Genomic DNA, 21274 nt, shown 5'->3' with positions numbered 1-21274 from the left:
ATTCCAGAACATTGTAATTGTTCCTCTGCATGAATGCCTGAGTCGATTTGGAGCGGTGTTTTGATAATCTGCGACGAGTCCAGGTGGTGACCCAGATTGGATCGGTCTCTTCTGGGGACTGGGCATTAGCTTCCCTTGATGCGACCAAAGCCTTTGATTCAGTTGAATGGCCTTTTCTTTTGCAGTCCTTACGTAGATATGGGTTTGGTGATGGCTTCACGACTTGGGTATCCCTTTTATATCATGCCCCTAGGGCAGCGTTATCTATTAATGGTTCGCTTTCTCCATACTTCTCCCTAGGTAGGGGCACACGGCAGGGCTGTCCACTCTCACCGCTGCTGTTTGCTTTAGCTGTAGAGCCCCTAGCCATTCTCCTTAGACGTAACCCTGTTTATCGGGGAATACTCATTGGCCCTCGAGAAGAAAGAGTCGCACTGTATGATGACGACCTCCTCTTCTTCATGTCTGACCCTTCTGTATCCTTGCCCCGCGCTATGGCGCTCATAGATGAATTTGGCAATTATTCAGGTTTACGTACCAATTGGGCCAAATCTTCTTTCATGCATATTGGCCGTGCTTCAGCGGCGGTGGGGGGAGGAATGCTATGTGGATTGCCGGTAGTATCTTCCTCCAAGTATCTGGGTATAATACTCTCTAGCGACCATGGGAAGTTTTTAGACCTGAATATATTCCCGCTTATTTCATACTTTAGAGCTAAGTTCCATACCTGGGCTGCTCTGCCCCTGTCTGTAGCGGGTCGGATTAATTTGATTAAGATGATCGTCTTACCCAATTGCTTGTGTGTCTTGAGTCACTCGGCCATGCCTGTGCCTCTCCGGTTTTTTAAACAGCTAGAATCTTTGATGTCTTCCTTTGTGTGGGGCCACTCCAGACCCAAACTGAGATTGTCCGCCCTACAGAGGCCGAAACAGCTTGGGGGGGCTTCTCTTCTTGACCTGTTCCTTTACGATTTAGCCGGCCAGCTTCGTTTCCTTAAGCCTTGGCTTTCTTCGGAGTCTCTCCGGGGCCCTGAGGCGCATTTGGCTCACCACCTGGACTTGCATATTTTGTGGCCGGTGCTGGCTCGCCCTCAATTGTTTAGAGGCAAGCTTTTGCCCCTCCACACTCTGGCGGCGCGGGTCTGGCAACAGGCCCGGGTGGTGTCTTCCTATTCTGACACCCCTGCGGAGACCCCCCTATGGGACAATCCTAGTCTGCCTGACCTGTATGAGTTACCTGATGCTCGTTCTTGGTCCCGTTTTGGTGTGTCCTTTCTGACGGACTTATACGTGCAGGGTATTTTTGTCACATTTGATTTTTTAGCCGCCTCCCGTGAAATTCCTTGCCACCAATTCTTCCGTTTCCTCCAAATACGTCATGCCCTCTCTTTATTCCCCACCCAGCCGTGTGCTATCTCCGAATATCCGCTGATTGGGGTGCTGCGCTCTCAGGGTCCGGGGGGCCTCATTTCGGCTCTCTATGATCATTTAATCCATGCTAAGGTGTCTGCATCTGAGGTCCCGGACCTGACACGTTGGCGCACCAATATTCCTGAGCTGACGGAGAAGACGTTCCAGGATATTTTGGAATCCCCCTGTACATTTTACCCTCAGCCAATAACAGGCTGATTCAAATATTTATTCTACATCAATGTTACTTGACCCCAGCCCGTCTTTACAAGATGGGTCAGCTGCCGAGTCCTAGTTGCCTTAGATGTTCGCACCCCCGGGCAGATTTTTGGCACATGATGTGGAGTTGCTCGGTTATATATAACTTCTGGCGAGGTGGTGGACCTCCTAACAGATGTCCTACATGGCCCTGTCCTGTTTTCTCCTGAAGTTTGTTTGTTCGGTGTATTGGACGAGGAGATGTGGCAACACCATGTCCGAATTTTTCTTAGGGAATGTTTATTCTACGCCAGAAAAGCCATCGCCTTGCGGTGGATGGCCTCGCGATCCCCGTCTGTGTCTCAATGGCGGAAGGTGGTTAATTCCATCCTTCCGTTCAACCAAATCATATATAAAGGTAGGGGCTGCCCCCAGAAATTCATCAAGGTTTAAGGAACGTGGTGCGATTCTCCTCTTACCCAGTACTCCGCCCCCTTGATGTGCTCAGCTCTGGGCGCCTTTGAGTCCTGAATGGGTGATTTGCTGAATGGAGCTGAGTCTTTTGGGTTGGATCCCTGTGTGACTTTTGACACCAAGGTGTTTTGTTCTTGTTCTTTCTCTTGTGTGTGGTATGGTTGGACATGGGTGGGGATGGTGCTGTGACGGATCTCTGTTTGTTTGATGCCTTTTTTTTTTACTGTTACCTTATTTTTACTCTGTATATGTGTTCTCCTGATTGTATTGTTCAATTTGTTACACCTCCTTCAATAAAACGAGTTTTTTAAAAAAAAAAAGTAGTTAAAAACTGAAGCACATACATGTTAGGTATCACTGTGTCCTAAATCGCCCGCTCTACAAATCTATAAAAATATTTTTCCTGTTCGGTAAACGCCATAACGGGAAAAATAGTCAAAAGTGCCAAACCGACATATTTTCACTGTTTTGATTCTGATAAAAATATGAATAAAAAGTGATCAAAGCAATAACATTTCCTGAAAATGGTAGAACTAAAAAGTACAGCCGGCCCCGCAAAAAAAGACGCCCCATGCATCCCCGTACACTGACGAATAAAAAAGTCACGGCTGTCGGAATGTGGCGACTTTTAGAAAAAAATTTTTTAACACAGTTTTGGATTTTTTTTAAGGGATCAAAATGTAAATACAACCATATAAATTTGGTATCCCTGGACCCATAACGAAACACAGAATACAGGGGACATGTCATTTTGGCTGCACAGTGAACGCCATAAAACCAAAGCCCGTAAGTAAGTCGCAGAAATGCATTTTTTCTTCAAATCCACCCCATTCTGATTTTTTTTCCAGCTTCCCAGTACATTCTACAGAATAATTAATGGTGGCATCATGAAGAAAAATTTGTCCCGCAAAAATTAAGACCTCATATGGCTCTGAGAGCGGAGAAATAAAAAAGTTATGGGGTTTAGAAGGAGGGGAGTCAAAAACGAAAATCAAAAAATGCCATCGGCGAGAAAGGGTTAATACCGTGTGGGAAACTAAACAAGGCGGGACATTATAGTATCTGGGACATGAATGACTAGGACATTACACTGTGTGTTGGTCACAATGCCATGTCTGGGCCACTAAAGGGGCATATTGGGGCATGTGCGGGTTGATGTGGCTCAGTAATCCTAACAATGACCGTGACTATACACACACATTATATATATAGATATATACACACTGACCTCCACCTGTACACTATATATATAGGAGAGGAGGAATCGTCCTGCTGTTGTCCTGGAAGAGCTAAAGGACCTGTGATGATGTCATGACCATGTTATCATGTGTGGGAGGAGTCAGATTCCTTGTTACTTTGCTGGAACAGCTAAAGGACCTGTGATGATGTCATAGTCAGTGCCCGGCATTTGTAGGCAATGTATGAGATGAGAGAATCGTTCCGTACGTTGCCTAGATGTTGTATAGAAGGCCGAATGCTATTTAGGCAAAGTATGAACCAAAACGAGCTGCTCCATGAAGTGGCGTGAAATGTAGTGATAACAGTCCGTGACATCATACTGGATAGTACTGACTCCTTCTGTAACAGGATCAATGAGTTGCTTTTGTTTCCTCATCATCACATACGTAGCGATTCAGCAACCGATAGTCCCTGGGTTCCTCCTTAGTAGTCATGTTTTGGTGTGCGTGTTTTAGATATCATTGATTAACTTCTGGTAAGTAGTTTGGCTTAAGCAAATACTGGATTTGTCAGCGTTCCCTTGAATTTTGGACAGTTCCTCGTCAAATCGTTGTTTCGTGTCCCTTTCCGACTCTCCAGCTTGCTCCTCCTCCCGCCCCCCTTCCCACATTTTCCTTCACAAACAAAACCGACCGAACTAAAACTCCTGAGGCAACGGCAGAGCAGAGAACACCATCGGGTATCACAAAGCGCGCACGTGAGAGAGACAGAGAGATCATCGGAGATGCTGCTGCTGAACGAAGTGTAAGCGCCTGAGGGAGGGAAAGAGAGAGACACCGAGACACCCCCCCCCCTCATTGTCAGTATTGCGTGTGCGTACCGGTAAATCCCCCTGCTGGGCACCATGTCTTTAGGGGGCTCTACCGGTCCTCTGCTGAGGTCCAGTAGCGGATCCTATTCACTTACCTTTCCCCGCTCCTGCTCGTGGCCTCTCCTCTTCTGCTTTCAGGGGCCCACATGCTTCCGGGGTCTTCATTAATACTCTTTTATCTTTTATCTAGATCGGCATCTCCAGGACACTGATCTAGGTAAGAGGTATCTGTTGGGGGAATCATAATACCCCAGAGATATGCTGTCTGTAAAGGAAAATTAATTAACAGGCCAAGATTGGCTACAGCCATCTTTAGCCTGGAGAATCACGAAGACACATGGTGGTGGTGTATCAAAATGGATTCTGTTTAATGGTGGCTAGAACAACAGTATATATCCCATGGCATAGACAAAACAGGATTGGCTAGTATAATTAACGTAACATCTATTGGTGGAGAAGTTTGTAACAATAGCCCTGATGCATACCTATTGGATAAGAAACTGTAGAGAGGTCACACCCCCCTAAGGGCTAGCGCTACTCTAAAATGGAGTCAGTGACCGCATGGTGGTTGCATGGTATCAAAATGGCAGCCAACAGCACATGTCTCAAATACACACCCTAGATGTCTATCTCATGGTATTCTAAAGACAATAGACATCCTTGTTGGAGACAATTAGCTTAATTACCCTTCTCTTGTCCCTTTATCTTTAAAAGGGTCTTTGGTCTTTGATCCTTTCCTAACAATGCCCCTGGTTCCAGATGATCTGTCTCCTACCTTTGTAAGATAGCATCACCCAATACACAGAGCATAGTATTTACATAACCAGTCTGGCAAGTCTCCAAATTGCTCATCTCTGGACAGATAGAACAATCTCAGCCCCCACCTCTATACACAATTTTTCATAAGATATTATTAGCCCCCCACATATCCTACTGTTATCTTGTAAACCACAAGACACTTCAGGCTTGCACTTTACAAGTTGCCAAGAGAAGAGACAAGATGTCTGCTCCTCAGCACAGACGGGCGCGATAACGTCACAGCATCACTTCTCCTGAGCTGAGACACAGACGTCCTATATGTGATTATGGCGCATAGATCGCAGCTTAAGAAGAGGAGGCAAATATATACAAAACATATGCACTCCTTACAGGGGAACAAATTATTCCAATACATTGATGCCAAAAAGTATTTGGGTAGTCCCATCACAAATTGTAATATAATACATTGCAGACCAAAATTCAATGTATGAAAAACTTTATTCCATAATCTTCATAGAAAAAAGTTAAACACACAAAATAGAGTATCTGGATATTCAATGTCAAAGTCTAAATGTTTCGGTCTCAAGGACCTTCATCTGCATGACATCTAAAATTAGAATATACATTAGCCATATATTATCATATTTAGTGTAATCAGATAAAGTAATAAAAACCATGTGACTTCAAAATTTGGGTATTAATATAAAAGTATAACACCATAATCATCAAGTATATAAAAAAGTCACACAATATACAAATACTATAGAATTCAAATGAAGTACAGCAGTAAGACAAAAGACAAAAAAAAGATTATGGAATAAAGTTTTTGATACATTGAATTTTGGTGTGCTGATGTATTATACTACAACTAGAAGAGGAGGCGGCTGCTCTGTCCCCGTCCTTCAAAGGATCGCAGGTAGGCGAGTACAACTATGAATTTTTCTGTGGGGGGGTATTTATGGAGCATTATAGCTATAAAGAGGATCATTTATATACAGTCCTATGAAAAAGTTTGGGCACCCCTATTAATCTTAATCATTTTTAGTTCTAAATATTTTGGTGTTTATAACAGCCATTTCAGTTTGATATATCTAATAACTGATGGACACAGTAATATTTCTGGATTGAAATGAGGTTTATTGTACTAACACAAAATGTGTAATATGCATTAAACCAAAATTTGACCGGTGCAAAAGTATGGGCACCTCAACAGAAAAGTGACATTAATATTTAGTAGATCCTCCTTTTGCACAGATAACAGCCTCTAGTCGCTTCCTGTAGCTTTTAATCAGTTCCTGGATCCTGGATGAAGGTATTTTGGACCATTCCTCTTTACAAAACAATTCAAGTTCAGTTAAGTTAGATGGTCGCCGAGCATGGACAGCCCGCTTCAAATCATCCCACAGATATTCAATGATATTCAGGTCTGGGGACTGGGATGGCCATTCCAGAACATTGTAATTGTTCCTCTGCATGAATGCCTGAGGATTTGGAGCGGTGTTTTGGATCATTGTATTGCTGAAATATCCATCCCCGGCATAACTTCAACTTCGTCACTGATTCTTGAACATTATTCTCAGGAATCTGCTGATACTGAGTGGAATCCATGCGACCCTCAACTTTAACAAGATTCCCGGTGCCGGCATTGGCCATAAAGCCCCAAAGCATGATGGAACCTCCACCAAATTTTACAGTGGGTAGCATGTGTTTTTCTTGGAATGCTGTTTTTTTTGGACACCATGCATAACGCCTTTTTGTATGACCAAACAACTCAATCAGTCCACAGGACCTTCTTCCAAAATGAAGCTGGCTTGTCCAAATGTGCTTTTGCATACCTCAGGCAACTCTATTTGTGGCGTACGTGCAGAAACGGCTTCTTTCTCATCACTCTCCCATACAGCTTCTCCTTGTGCAAAGTGCGCTGTATTGCTGACCAATGCACAGTGACACCATCTGCAGCAAGATGATGCTGCAGCTCTTTGGAGGTGGTCTGTGGATTGTCCTTCACTGTTCTCACCATTGTCCTTCTGTGCCTTTCTGATATTTTTCTTGGCCTGCCACTTCTGGGCTTAACAAGAACTGTCCCTGTGGTCTTCCATTTCCTTACTATGTTCCTCACAGTGGAAACTGACAGGTTAAATCTCTGAGACAACGTTTTGTATCCTTACCCTGAACAACTATGTTGAACAATCTTTGTTTTCAGATCATTTGAGAGCGGGCTGTCCATGCTCGGCGACCATCAGACTTAACTGAACTTGAATTGTTTTGTAAAGAGGAATGGTCCAAAATCCCTTCATCCAGGATCCAGGAACTGATTAAAAGCTACAGGAAGCGACTAGAGGCTGTTATCTTTGCAAAAGGAGGGTCTACTAAATATTAATGTCACTTTTCTGTTGAGGTGCCCATACTTTTGCACCGGTCAAATTTTGGTTTAATGCATATTGCACATTTTCTGTAAGTACAATAAACCTCATTTCAATCCTGAAATATTACTGTGTCCATCAGTTATTAGATATATCAAACTGAAATGGCTGCTGCAAACACCAAAATATTTAGAACTAAAAATGATTAAGATTAATAGGGGTGCCCAAACTTTTTCATAGGACTGTAAAGGGTAATTATGGGGCATTATGGCTATAAAAGATGGAATCATTAGGTTGTCCAGAATAACAATTTTTTATATTAGGCCAGGGAAGGTGAAAAAATAAAAAAAATTAAGCAAAAACACTCACCTGTCCCTGCTGCTCTGGTTTCTCGCAGCTCGATTCGGTCCTGCTGCTCTAGTGTTTTCTTGTGGGGAAAGTTCCTGCCGCACATGACCTCTGAGGCTAATCAGCGACCACAGGAAAGGGACACGGGACGTCTCAGTGCGGTGACCCAACACTACAATAAGTTGGACCAGTGAAGTGGCCATAAAAAATTAGGCCCAGACAACCCCTTTAAAGATGTTGGCTATAAATTGGAGCTACCCCTGAGGCGGCCAGGACCAAAATGAACATTGATTATGATATTAATCTGTTTTTCCTTAGTCCCAGCAGCAGCACAATGATGGGGTATTTCTGCCCCTGTGTGCTGGTAGGACAGAACGGAACTTTTAATATACTTGTCCCAATTCACTATTTACCTAAAGCAATCAGTAGGTGATGTTGAAGGCCTAGTCTGGAGGAAGCTTTTATTAGCAGTTGTCCAGATATGGGACTATGGAAACCCCTTGGATTCTGAGGGCCACAGCGACTGGTGAAAACGTACAGAGCTGAAGTTATGCCGAAAGGGAGAGAGGTAAACTCAAGATGCCTTAGGTGACCTTCTATGACCCCAGTGCTTCTCAAATACTTTCTGTGTGGAGGAAAAATTGGGATGTGCAAATAAGCGTCCTTGAGATCGAGTGTGACCATGTAATCTCCCTGCTGCAGAATGGATATGGCAGATCTTACTGTCTCCATGCGGAGTCTTCTTTTGAGGCTATGTCTGTTGAAGTATCTTAAGTTGATTATCATTCTCCAGTCCCCTGAAGAATTTGGCACCAAGAAATCTGGAGAATAGATGCCAGACCCTCGATGAAGAACTGGGACCTCCTTCATTACATATTTCTGCAGATCTTCTGTAACTGATTTTTGAAGTACTTCCTAGCAGATGATAACCTGACCTTCCGCATAGCTCCCTCACTGGAAGTGACCCCAACAGAGCAATGGTCAGAAGCAGCTGAATAAGATCACCTAAGAAAGCATTCTGCCCTCCTGTCCATCGGATCCTGTAGGTTGGATCCATCATCCGAGGGTAGTATAGGCAGCAAGAAATCTTCATTACCTCAATATAGACTATTGGTGGTGAACCCCATTTCACAAACTTGTCCTAGGAAATAAGGTTTAAAAATTCCTGGATAGTACAACGGCTCTCTCCGGGTGCTTTCATTCAGCCATCATTGCTTTTTGCAACTTGCATCCACTGTAAATGCCCTAAGCCCCCTATGCTGAAGCTTCCCCAGGATCAACATCAAGGTCACCTGAGATGATAGATTTAATAAGCTTCTGAAGAATAGGTCTCATCTAGAACTTGGAACTCCTCATCCAAGTGTAATACTGATCTAAATGGCTCAGCGCGTCTGGGCTTTTTAAGATGTAGAATCCTTTAGCTCCTTTGTTCAGTCTTGGACATATTCCTTTACCCAAATTACTACATCTTTGATAGACTGTTCATCAGAGGGACCCTTGGGACGATACTGAAGGCAGGTGTTCTACTCAGATCTGTCAGGTAGCGGAATCTCAAAAATTCTGCAGGAGAGATATCCGTTTGGAAGATGTTTTTCTTCTAAAGGACTCCCCATCATCAGAGGCCGAGGATGACATCTATTTAGATAGAATTAAAAAATAATATTCTGCAATAACAGGAAATTAAAAAAGAAAAAAGTTTTTACCTAATAGCAAGAGGAGTTTGAGCTTAAAGAAACGTAAGTGGCCTTTCATGGCTCAGATGGGAAAAGTCCTGTCTCTACCTCCCTGATGTGGCACAGACAGCCAAATGCGGCTGTTCTACAACATTTCTTTAATTCTGGGAGAGGTAAATGGTAGTAACTTTACGTAACTCCTGAGTTTAAGCCCTTCCCAATGATTCCCATAACAGTGCAGCGCTGTCCTTTTCACCATTCGGCTCCGTGCGATGAGGTCTGACTAACAATCCCAATAACATAGCGAATATATCGGCATTGTACTGCAGTGCAGGAGTATTGCAGTACATGATATAGGGGCTCTGCAAATCCCAGGTTTAAGTTCCCTTTCTGATTCATGACAAATATATTTGTCACGGTGGTCGTGCAGGTAATGCTAATGTATCCACATGATCCCATGATGCAGCAGCCAGGCTCATCTATCAATCTAGCCCTTTCACTGCCAAGGGTCTCTGGAAATTTTGCACCTCCATTAGCCAGAGCAATTTTCACAGTTTTGAGATGGGTAAATCAAAGCTAAATTGCAACATTAAAAAAGCATCCAACCCCCCATACCTATATATTTTCTTAAAGTAGACACCTGCAGCATTGTCTCAATGCCACTTGGTACTGTTTACGAACAGGCACCTTCATGCAATTTTGATTCAAAATGAATGTTTTATGAAAAAATGCAAATAAATGTATATTAGTTGTTAAAAGTGGAAACCAAACAATAAATTATATGCACAAAACCTCCTAACAGTTCAACATGTGTAGAGTTCATACATATCACTATAGCCTGCACCCGCATGCACGTGTCTTCAGAAAATCACCAGAACCGGAAGGAACAAAAAACTGCTTTGAAGCTAGAAATGTTAAAAAGTATCATCCTATAAAATGTAGGGAATACACACTGTGAAAAGTAAGTGAACCCCTAAACCCTATATATTTTTAGAAAGTAGACAACTTGAAGATTACATATGTCTCAATAGGTCATCAATAGCCACATCCACCTTCATGCAACTTTGTGACAAACACAAAACATTTTTTGAAAAAATGCACTAAAACACATATTTGTGCTTAAAACTCATGTTCAATCTCACATTCGTATACTAAATACAATTATAATAATAGCTTATGGTGTGTACAATGTGTATATATACTATATGTACCGCAAACATCAACTACAACAAGAGCTCGGACTCCCAAAAACATGAATACAAAAGATAAGCAGGATTTTGTTGTTATTCACTAATACGATAAAAATCTATACTGCACCTAAAAAATCTAACTTTTTTGAGATTGCACAGCATACCATATATACCATATATAAAAACACAACTTAATGTTTCATATATACAACCACCTTCATGCAATGTTGTGGCAAACAGAGCTTGCTAGCAAAAATTGCGCAAAAATTCAATCTTTCCGCTAAAGTGTGACCCAAGCAATCCCTTTCTGCAAACAAAATGTACTTTCTAAAAAACTGCAATATGTGAGGAATTCATATACACCATACATGTATAGATTTACAGGGGCGGGAGTTAAATAAACGCCAAAATCGCAGAAATGCGCCAACCCATTTTGTGCATGCAAATTAAATAGGACTTTACATAAAAATATTATTTTCCATCCCCTATAAAAATTTTAGTAACCTATACGTTCATCTCTAGTGATAATCGTTATCACTATTATTTTAGCATGTAACAGATATCACTAGAGATGCATTTTACTCTAAAAAGTTCAGGTATGGACAGAACAGGGATTGAGTGAAATTTAAACTTTATCCATGATTTTATTCATGATTTTGTAGTTTAAGTGTTTGGTGCGACTTTTTTTTTTTGCGCTGCGACCTGGACAATGGTAAATGTGTGGGTCACAGCACCAATAAACTTCCTCGCACACCACCTCCTCACCACGCCCTCTCTCTGTACGTGTCCCCCAAGTCCTAGGACCCCTCCTGTTCTCCATCTACACCCTTGGCCTAGGCCAGCTCATAGAATCTCATGGTTTTCAACACCATTGCTATGCCGATGACACCCAAATATACATCTCTGGACCAGACATTACCTCCTTGCTGGCCAGAGTTCCAGATTGCTTAGCGGCTGTAGTCTCCTTCCTCTCCTCCCGCTTTCTCAAACTGAACATGGAGAAAACGGAGTTCATCATTTTCATCCCACCCCATGTGGCCCCTCCACCTGACCCATCTATCAAAGTTAACAGAACCACAATTACCCCTGTCTCACAGGCCCGATGTCTTGGGGTAACCCTGGACTCTGACCTATCCTTCAAGTCAAACGTTCAAACCCTCAACACCTCCTGCCGCCTCCAGCTCAAGAACATCCATCGAATCTGCTCATTCCTCACCCCTGAAACTACTGTAATGTCCCGGTACTGCTAGTCCAATTCGCTCTACTGCAGACCGAGATAGCATGGACATTTTCATATAAGGTAAATATTTTCCTCCCCCTTCATTCCTTCTATATATTTCTATTCTTCCAGAGCCAGCACACAGGGGGTCTATTAATGCGCCATCTTGTGGATGTTTTTGTGAACTGCACCTGCCTATACTTTGCCATTGTAATTTGAGTTGTTACTGTAAAGGGAGTGTCCATTATGATTAGCTGACCTCCAGGACCAATCAGGCTCCCTTGACTGGCCTGGAGGGAGAGTTGAGTGACCACCCTCTCTAGAGGGGGTTGGGGACATTTTTGGCTGATTTCTTTTGTGTGGGGCTACAAGTCTAAGACATGATGTTTGTTGAGGACTAACCCCCTGGATACAGGCCATCTTTACAAGTATATACAAGTTAACTGCCAAGCAACTACTATCCAAAGCATTCTGCCCCATCCTCTGCTAATTGGACACTACCTACAAAGATCGCTGTATTGTATGTGAAGAAGTCCTCCATATGTACATTTGTATTACTTTGTCCTGCTAGTAAAAAAAAGGAAAAGCAACGATTACCCCCGAAGCCTGGTTGTCTGTTGTCATTGTCAGATATCATGCAGGGGAGGGTAGTCGGGGACATCAAAAAGGAGATTTGGTGCACATTCGGGACCCAGGGACTCCCTGCAAGCCGGCCACATCGGATATATTACCGTGATACTAGCCCTGGCCCCTCCTGAGTGTTGCAACCCTATTCCTTTTTGTGGCATCACGAACAGGATTGTGCCTCTGTGCCTGCCTAATAAAAACTGTATGTTATCTCTGTAGAAGTACTGCTCCCAGCATAACCTTGATCACCAGTACTCTCTACAAAGCGGGGGTTAAAGCATTGTATTTCTGTGCCTGCCTCAAAGACTGTATATTCCACCATTTTGGATTGACTAGCTACTTGAGCAATTCAGCAGGAGTAAACTCCACCCACCAAACTTCCCCCAAGTGCCAAAACTGGGTGTTGCCATCTTTACTAAAGCACTGAATCCAAATCCATCTAAACTGTAACAGGACTCCAGCTCCCCTGCCCCCAATTTTTTTTTTTTGCAAAGACTCCTTATCTCTTCAAGGATCAAAGTGACCTTCATCCTGCCTGCAGCTCCTACCAGAACCTCCACTGCCATTGTCTGCTGTTACCTGCCATTCCTGGGATACAGATAAGTGCATTTTATAAAGTGACTTTGTATTTGCTGAGATTTGCATTTCATAAAAGGAACAGAAGCCTTATTATTTTACTTAAAGAGACAGTATCCTAATCTTTGCAAAAATGTCTACATCGTCTCAAGATGACCTGCTTGAAGCAGATAACCATACAACATCATCCTCCAGTTCTCCTGCACCTCAGGAGACAGCTACCATCTCTGCTTCAACTCCTGTTATAGCGACAGGCTTGCCTTTCTTTATAGGACCCTCCAGTCTTCCAAGTTACAGAGGGGATCCTCATACCCTTGCTGAGTTTCAGGAAAAGATATTGCGTACTCTTGAACTTGTATCACTTTCTCCCAAGCAGCAGGTACAGCTTCTCTTAGGACAACTTGAAGGTCCAGCTGCTGAGGAAGTTCGTTCCTGGCCACCGACAGAAAAGACCACCGTTGACCAGATCCTCACTCGTCTGAGAAAAGAATTCGAAGTCCAATCACCAACTGAGGTTCGTCTTAAATTCTATGACAGACGTCAGATACCAGGTGAGACCCTCAGAGACTATGCACTTGCCCTCCAGTCAGCATATAGGGCTCTGCGCCAAGTTGACAACATTGATCCTACTGCTGCAGAAAGCATTATTACAGACAGGTTCATAGAAGGTGTGGACTCACGACTAATACAGAGTCAACTCCGCATGCTAGCAGCCCAAAATCCAGACATGTCTTTTCTATATTTTAAGACTTTGGCCTTATGAATAGTGGGAACTGATGCACCTTGTGCTAATTATTACTCTGCCACATATTCCCCAGACCTGGCTGGTGGAATCTCCGCTGCATCTCAATTACCTCCTATTGTGCCCATGCAGGCCACTCAGACTGTACAGGCTCCTACTCCTGCCACTACGCCCTCTACCACCGATGTTCTTGCTCAGGTAGTGGAATCTCTTTGCCAAGCCCTAAAGGAATTAAAAGGCCAGTCTACATCATGTGAGTCCTCTTTATCTAGAACATTGCCTGCAGAGCCTCACTCTAGCCGCCCAAGTCCTGATAGACTTCCTCCTGACCGGTCTTCACCACGTGAACGTCCTTATTGTACTTACTGTGAGCGTGTTGGGCATTACAAATACCAGTGCTTTAAGTTAAACGGGACACCACCGAGGCCAAGGGCCGCCCCTTGGGAGGTGAATCCAAAGGCCCAGGGGGACAATCGCCATGGACATCCAGATTCGTCTCCAAGTGCCCGTACATAACTATTTGGATTGAGGGTGTACCATTAGAAGCTTTAGTGGACACTGGGTCACAAGTAACAACTATTGGGCAACAAGCCTTTGAGAAATATTGGGACTCTGACATACTAAATTCAGGGGGTAAAGCGAAGTTACGTTTGATTGCAAGTAATGGTCAGCCTATATCCCAACTAGGTTACTGGGAACCTACCATTCGTATTGGTGATCGTGAATTACCACGACAAGGTGTAATTGTTACATACTGAATACAATGTGAATACATGTGAATACAATTCATGTATTCACTGAATTGCTAGATGCTTTGCATGCTTCTCTCCCTACTGCTACTCTTTCTTACAGGCAAGCTGTACAACGTACCATCAAAGTGCTCTGTGCCCAGCAGAAGTTTGCTAACCGTAATGGTGAAATCTGTCGTGTCCGTATCCAGGATGCCCGACCCGTCACTCTGACTCCTAACAGTGAGACTCTCATCTGGTGCCGAGTTCGTCCAGGCATTAACAACGAAGATTACGAAGCTCTTCTTGATCCTATTCAGATTGAAGGACAGCCGCTGGTGAAAGCCGCCAGAAGCATCGTCACCGTCTCCAACGGTAAAGTACCAGTACGGCTAGTCAACCTAAGTGATGCACCTATCGAATTGCACAAGTTTAAGTCCGTTGCTCAACTGTATCAACTCGATTCAGAAGACATCCTAGATGATGAAGCACTTGCTTATCAAAAGTCAATTCATGTCCCTGCCGGAGGTACTCACAAACCTACTACCTTCTGGTGGAATGAACTCAACATTGGGGATGCGAATACCCCTAGGGAACACATCAATGGTGTCATCAAAGTTGCGAAACGGCACAGCCAAGCTTTCAGCAAGCATCCACTTGATTTTGGGAAAACCTCTTTGATCCAGCATAAAATCAACACAGGTGATCATCCTCCTATCAAGGAAAGATACCGTCCAATACCTCCTGCTAACTACCAGCAAGTAAAGAAGCTGATAAAGGAGATGAAAGACACCAAAGTCATCCAAGAAAGTCAAAGTCCTTGGGCAGCACCTATCGTTTTGGTAAGAAAGAAGGATGGTAACATCAGATTCTGTGTTGACTACAGAAGATTGAACGACATCACACATAAAGATGCCTATCCTCTTCCACGGATTGAAGAATCCCTCACTGCTCTTGGTTCAGCTGCATACTTCTCAACTCTCGACCTAACCAGTGGCTACTGGCAGGTCCCCATGGCTCCTGAGGATAGAGAAAAGACAGCTTTTACCACCCCGATGGGACTTTATGAGTTTAATAGCATGCCTTTTGGGTTGTGCAACGCCCCAGCAACATTCCAGCGACTCATGGAGAGATGTCTTGGCCACCTCAATTTCCAGAGTGTTTTGCTGTATCTTGACGATGTTGTTGTGTATTCTCGCACTTATGAAGACCATCTGAACAACCTAGCAGAAGTGTTCCAGGTTCTTATTGAACACGGCCTGAAGATAAAACCTTCAAAATGCCACCTGCTAAAACCAAAGGTCAATTACTTAGGCCATGTAGTCAGTGCTGAAGGTATCCAGCCTGATCCTGACAAGATCTCTGCTGTCAAAGACTGGGAAACTCCAAGGACAGTAAAGGAAGTCAGAAGTTTTCTAGGATTCGCGGGCTACTACCGCCGCTTTATACCTCACTTTGCACAGGTAGCGGAACCACTGACAGAATTGCTACGTGGTTGTCCTAAAGAAAACTCAAACAGAAGACTCCTAATTGATTGGTCTGAAAGACAAGAAATTGCATTCCAGACTTTGAAAGCCTTATTGACTTCTCCTCCAATTCTGGCTTATCCTGACTACAGCCATCCTTTCCGTCTCTATACAGATGCCAGCTATCAAGGCCTAGGAGCTGTACTGTCACAAGTCCAGGACAACAAAGAGAGAGTTATCGCTTATGCCAGCCGAAGCTTGAGAGGTGCTGAGAAGAACGATCACAATTACAGTTCGTTCAAGTTAGAGCTACTTGCTGTTGTGTGGGCCGTCACAGAGAAATTCAAAGACTACCTTGCGGTTACACCATTTACCGTTTACACAGACAACAATCCTCTAGCTCACCTAAACACAGCACGGCTAGGTGCTCTCGAACAGAGATGGGCTTCCAGATTGGCGAACTATTATTTCAACCTCAAATACCGCAGTGGTAAGACCAACGTAAACGCTGATGCGTTATCCCGTTTGCCTATAGCAGAGGAACCTCCTGAAGAAGACATGTGGGAAGATGTTGAGATGCCTCCCTTCTATCAGAAGTTTGCTACGCAGGACGTCATTGCTGCTACACAGCCTGAAGAAGGTCCTCAAGAGAAATCTGACCCACTTCAAGAACTATCTAGATGGCAAACCCTCCAGAAAGAATCTCGTGTCATAGGTGAAATCTATGATTACCTAATCACTGGAAGAATACCTGTCAGACTCAGAAGACGGTATACGGATACTGAGCTCAAACGCCTATGGAGGCAGCGCAAAAGACTTTTCATCCAGAAAGGCTTGATTCTGCGCAACACCTTAGATCCTGTTTCCGGTGAGAGGTTGCACCAAATTCCCATTCCTAGGCGGGATGCCAAGATCATTCTTGATGCCTACCACGATCAATCTGGACACTTTGGAGTGCAGAAAACTGAAGCCACCATACGCCAACGCTTCTATTGGATTGGAATGCGTGCTGACATTGAGAGTTGGTGTAGTGAATGCCCAGCCTGCAACCTTACAAAGACTGGTAAGAAGGATGCTAGAGCACCACTACATCCCATCCATACTCAGAGACCAAACGAACTAGTTGCTCTTGACCATGTGAAGTTGGCCCCGACTCATTCAGGCTACTCATATGCCCTTACCATGGTGGACCACTACTCCAAGTGGGTTGTCGTTGTGCCAGTTAAAGACCTCACCGCACGTACCACAGCCATCACATTCTACCGCGAATATGTGAGACACTACGGGTGTCCTGAAGCAGTCCTAACTGACAGAGGACCTGCATTCGAGTCACAGCTTTTCCAAGAACTATGCCAGTTCCATGAATGCAAAAAGCTGAGAACAACTGCCTACCATCCCCAAGGGAATGGACTTTGTGAGAAGGTTAACCAGATCTTCATCAACATGCTGAGAACGGCATCTGTCACCAAACAAGCAGAATGGCCTCAACTACTTGATGAATTAGTGGAGATCTACAATAACACTACCCACTGTTCTACAGGCTATTCACCATACTTCTTAATGTTTGGAAGACAAGGTCAACTTCCAAAAGACCGTGCTTTAGGAATTCAGATACCAGATGTGATCAACCCTCTGCCAAAGACTGATTGGGTTCTAGAACATCAGCGCCGAATGCAAGAAGCGCAAGAGATAGTCGACTGTCGCATGAAGGAAGCTCACAGACGACAAGAAGAGAACTACAACCAAAGAGCTAATGCTACACCTTTACACATTGGTGACAAAGTATGGTTAAAGAAGTACCACAGAACTGGAAAACTTGATTCCCTTTGGGAAACAGAGCCATACACCATTACAGCAATTCCCTATCCAGAGTCCGATGTTTATGAAGTAAAGAAACCAGGCATGGCTCCACAAACAGTGCATCGGAACCATATCAAATTGTGCACCAGAGAGGACTCACTGAGGATGTCAGCACCACCACAAGCTACAACTGTCTACCAACCAGTTCCTGTGATGGCAACTCCTCCAAGACAGCCTTCTATAGATGAATCGATCTTCAGATCTCAATTTCTTATCCCTGGCTTTTACCAGTTTGTCCCTGTTCCAGTTCCTATCCCGACTCATGTTCCGGTTCCAATTGTTGCCCCGGAACCAACACAAGAGGGAATGCCGGACTCCAGTGTTGCTGCTCCAATTGCTGCTCCTGAACCAACACAAGATGAAATTCCGGACTCCAGTGTTGCTGCTCCTGAATCAACACCAGATGAAATTCCGGACTCCAGTGTTGCTGCTCCAATTGCTGCTCCTGAACCAGCACAAGATGGAGTTCCAGTTTCCAGTGTTCCTACGCAAGTAGAAGACCAAGTGCTGAGGCGATCAGAGCGAAGTACCAAGGGAACTCTACCAGCTCGCTATAGAGACTGAGCAACCATATCCTTTCATGTATATATACTTTGCCTCTTTCATATACCTATGTTCTTATTAATTAGTTAGTTAACAACCGTTTAAGCCTCCGTACCTGGGTAATCCCAAGCATTTTGTTATGTTCTTGTTTTGCATTACATATTTCTTTACAGCCTATGGACTACTGAGGACTGTATTTTTGCCACATGGTGCCTACCCTGAGCCTTTCCATGGACAATGCCCTATTGCTGAAAGAGACTCTACTCACCTATTGGCATTATGTTTCCACTGTTTATTATGTTTTGGTTTTGCATATAATCACGGGGTATCGTTCTTGTACATAAGTCATGTCACATTGTTGTTTGCCATTATTCTGTTTATTGTTCCTCAGGTATCCAGCCCTACTACCTGTGCGCATCCCATCTCTCTAGGTTCCTCCGCGCTGGTTAGTCGCCGAGGACGGCTCTTTTCTTAGTGGGGGTGTATGTAATGTCCCGGTACTGCTAGTCCAATTCGCTCTACTGCAGACCGAGATAGCATGGACATTTTCATATAAGGTAAATATTTTCCTCCCCCTTCATTCCTTCTATATATTTCTATTCTTCCAGAGCCAGCACACAGGGGGTCTATTAATGCGCCATCTTGTGGATGTTTTTTGTGAACTGCACCTGCCTATACTTTGCCATTGTAATTTGAGTTGTTACTGTAAAGGGAGTGTCCATTATGATTAGCTGACCTCCAGGACCAATCAGGCTCCCTTGACTGGCCTGGAGGGAGAGTTGAGTGACCACCCTCTCTAGAGGGGGTTGGGGACGTTTTTGGCTGATTTCTTTTGTGTGGGGCTACAAGTCTAAGACATGATACAGCTAGCAGACTGAGCACATGGAGCACGGATGATGGCTGCCCACTATCAGGGTACACCAAGCAGAGATGCCTTCTCCTCTGTCCTCAAGGCCCTTCTCAGAGAGTGTTTTCCTCTGAAGCTCTAATCTTACAAGCGCTGAAGTTGATGGACTTGTCTTATCCGTACATCTGGGACCTCACACGTATATCTCTATCCAAGTAAGTCTTTGGGACAAATCTATCGTTAAGAAACCCATAGTTAGTCTGGCAGAAATTGAGGGTATCCCGCTGCCAAATTGTATCTCCTCTTCTATATACGTGTACCCAGTTTGTTGAGGACTAACCCCCTGGATACAGGCCATCTTTACAAGTATATACAAGTTAACTGCCAAGCAACTACTATCCAAAGCATTCTGCCCCATCCTCTGCTAATTGGACACTACCTACAAAGATCGCTGTATTGTATGTGAAGAAGTCCTCCATATGTACATGTGTATTACTTTGTCCTGCTAGTAAAAAAAAGGAAAAGCAACGATTACCCCCGAAGCCTGGTTGTCTGTTGTCATTGTCAGATATCACGCAGGGGAGGGTAGTCGGGGACATCAAAAGGGAGATTTGGTGCACATTCGGGACCCAGGGACTCCCTGCAAGCCGGCCACATCGGATATATTACCGTGATACCAGCCCTGGCCCCTCCTGAGTGTTGCACTACCAAGATGCTCGTCCAGGCCCTCATAATCTCCCGTTTAGAATACTGCAACACCCTTCTCCATGGACTCCCAGCAAACACCCTCGCCCCCCTCCAGTCCACCTTAAACTGTGCTGCTCGCTTAATCCACCTAACCCCCCCCCCCTAATCTTCATTGGCTGCTCCCCTCTGCCAGTTCCTCCACTGGCTACCTATAGCCCAGCAAATTGAGTTCAAGCTATTAACGTTAACATTCAAAGCGATCCACAACCTGTCCCCTCCATATATCTCTGACCTCATCCACAACCTGTCCACACGTAACCTCACATCCTCCAATGACCTCCTACTCCGCTCTGCTCTCATCCGTTCCTCACACAACCGCCTCCAAGATTTCTCCTGTGCATCCCCCATACTCTGGAACTCCCTACCAAGACACATAAGACTGATCCCCACAATCACAGGATTCAAGAAGGCCCTGAAGGCTCACCTATTCAGGAAGGCCTACAACTTCCAATAACACTATCACCACACCACCATCTGAACTGTCTCCCCCTCTCCTTCTGTGTCTACCCCCTTCCCCCATAGATTGTAATCTCTCGCGGGCAGGGCCCTCTACCCCACCGTACTAGTCGGTCACTGTTAGTATTATATCTACCTGTATATTTTGTGTATTGTATGTAAACCCCCAAATGTAAAGCACCATGGAATTAATGGTGCTATATAAATAAACAATAATAATGGTTATGTTAAGGGGGTATAACATAAGAATATCCCACTAGTAAAGCTAGGGGGAATTATATTATACCTGTATGTGACAATCAAAGAGCAAAAGTACAGTATGCTCTTTGATTGACAGAAGGGGGGGAAATAGGGACTGAATCACCCCTCCCCCCCCCCCCAGGGTCGCATACAGGTTGTGCACAGGAACAGAGAAAATGCTTCTCTGTCTCTCTGTCTCTGTGCAGGCTGCTCCTCCTCCCCCTTTCCTGTTTCACTAATGCTTTCTGAGACAGGAGGGGGGGACAATTTAAAGTCCTGTATCTCAGGACTCGTTTGGGCTATGAAGATAATTTTAGATTCATTTTAAAGATGAGAATCTCTTAAAGATCTTAATAACAGATTTTTAGCGCATTGCTGTTAAAAACTCTGTCGGGAATTGAGATCTTCAATGAGATCTCAATCTCCAATAGCGTTTTCAACAGTGAATCCCTTTGGCACAGTAAAGATTAACATGAAGAACTTGATATCATTTTACAGATGAGACTCTCACCTTTAAAATGAATCTAAAATTATCTTTATAGTCCAAACAAGTCCAGCGATATGGGTATTAGAAGTAAGGACGTAGCAGCTACGTCCTCAGCTAGGCAAGTGACACGCTGGGAGGATGTAGAGCTACGTCCTTGGAAAGAAAAGGGCTAGACCCATGATGGCGAACCTATGACACGCGTGCCAGAGAGGGCACAAAGAGCCATCTCACTTGACACGCTCACCATTGCCCGTATCGCTCACTAACAGGGA

At 44.2% G+C, this 21274-nt stretch overlaps 1 pseudogene; it reads right to left on the bottom strand.

The window, feature by feature from the left end:
* LOC142209930 (uncharacterized) overlaps positions 1–21274 on the bottom strand; it is a 520021-nt pseudogene that overhangs the window by 433582 nt on the left and 65165 nt on the right.

This window comes from Leptodactylus fuscus, chromosome 6 (genome assembly GCF_031893055.1).
Source record: "Leptodactylus fuscus isolate aLepFus1 chromosome 6, aLepFus1.hap2, whole genome shotgun sequence".
Taxonomy (NCBI): domain Eukaryota; kingdom Metazoa; phylum Chordata; class Amphibia; order Anura; family Leptodactylidae; genus Leptodactylus; species Leptodactylus fuscus.
Note: the sequence above shows the minus strand (reverse complement) of the source record. Positions and strands in the feature narration are given on the sequence as shown.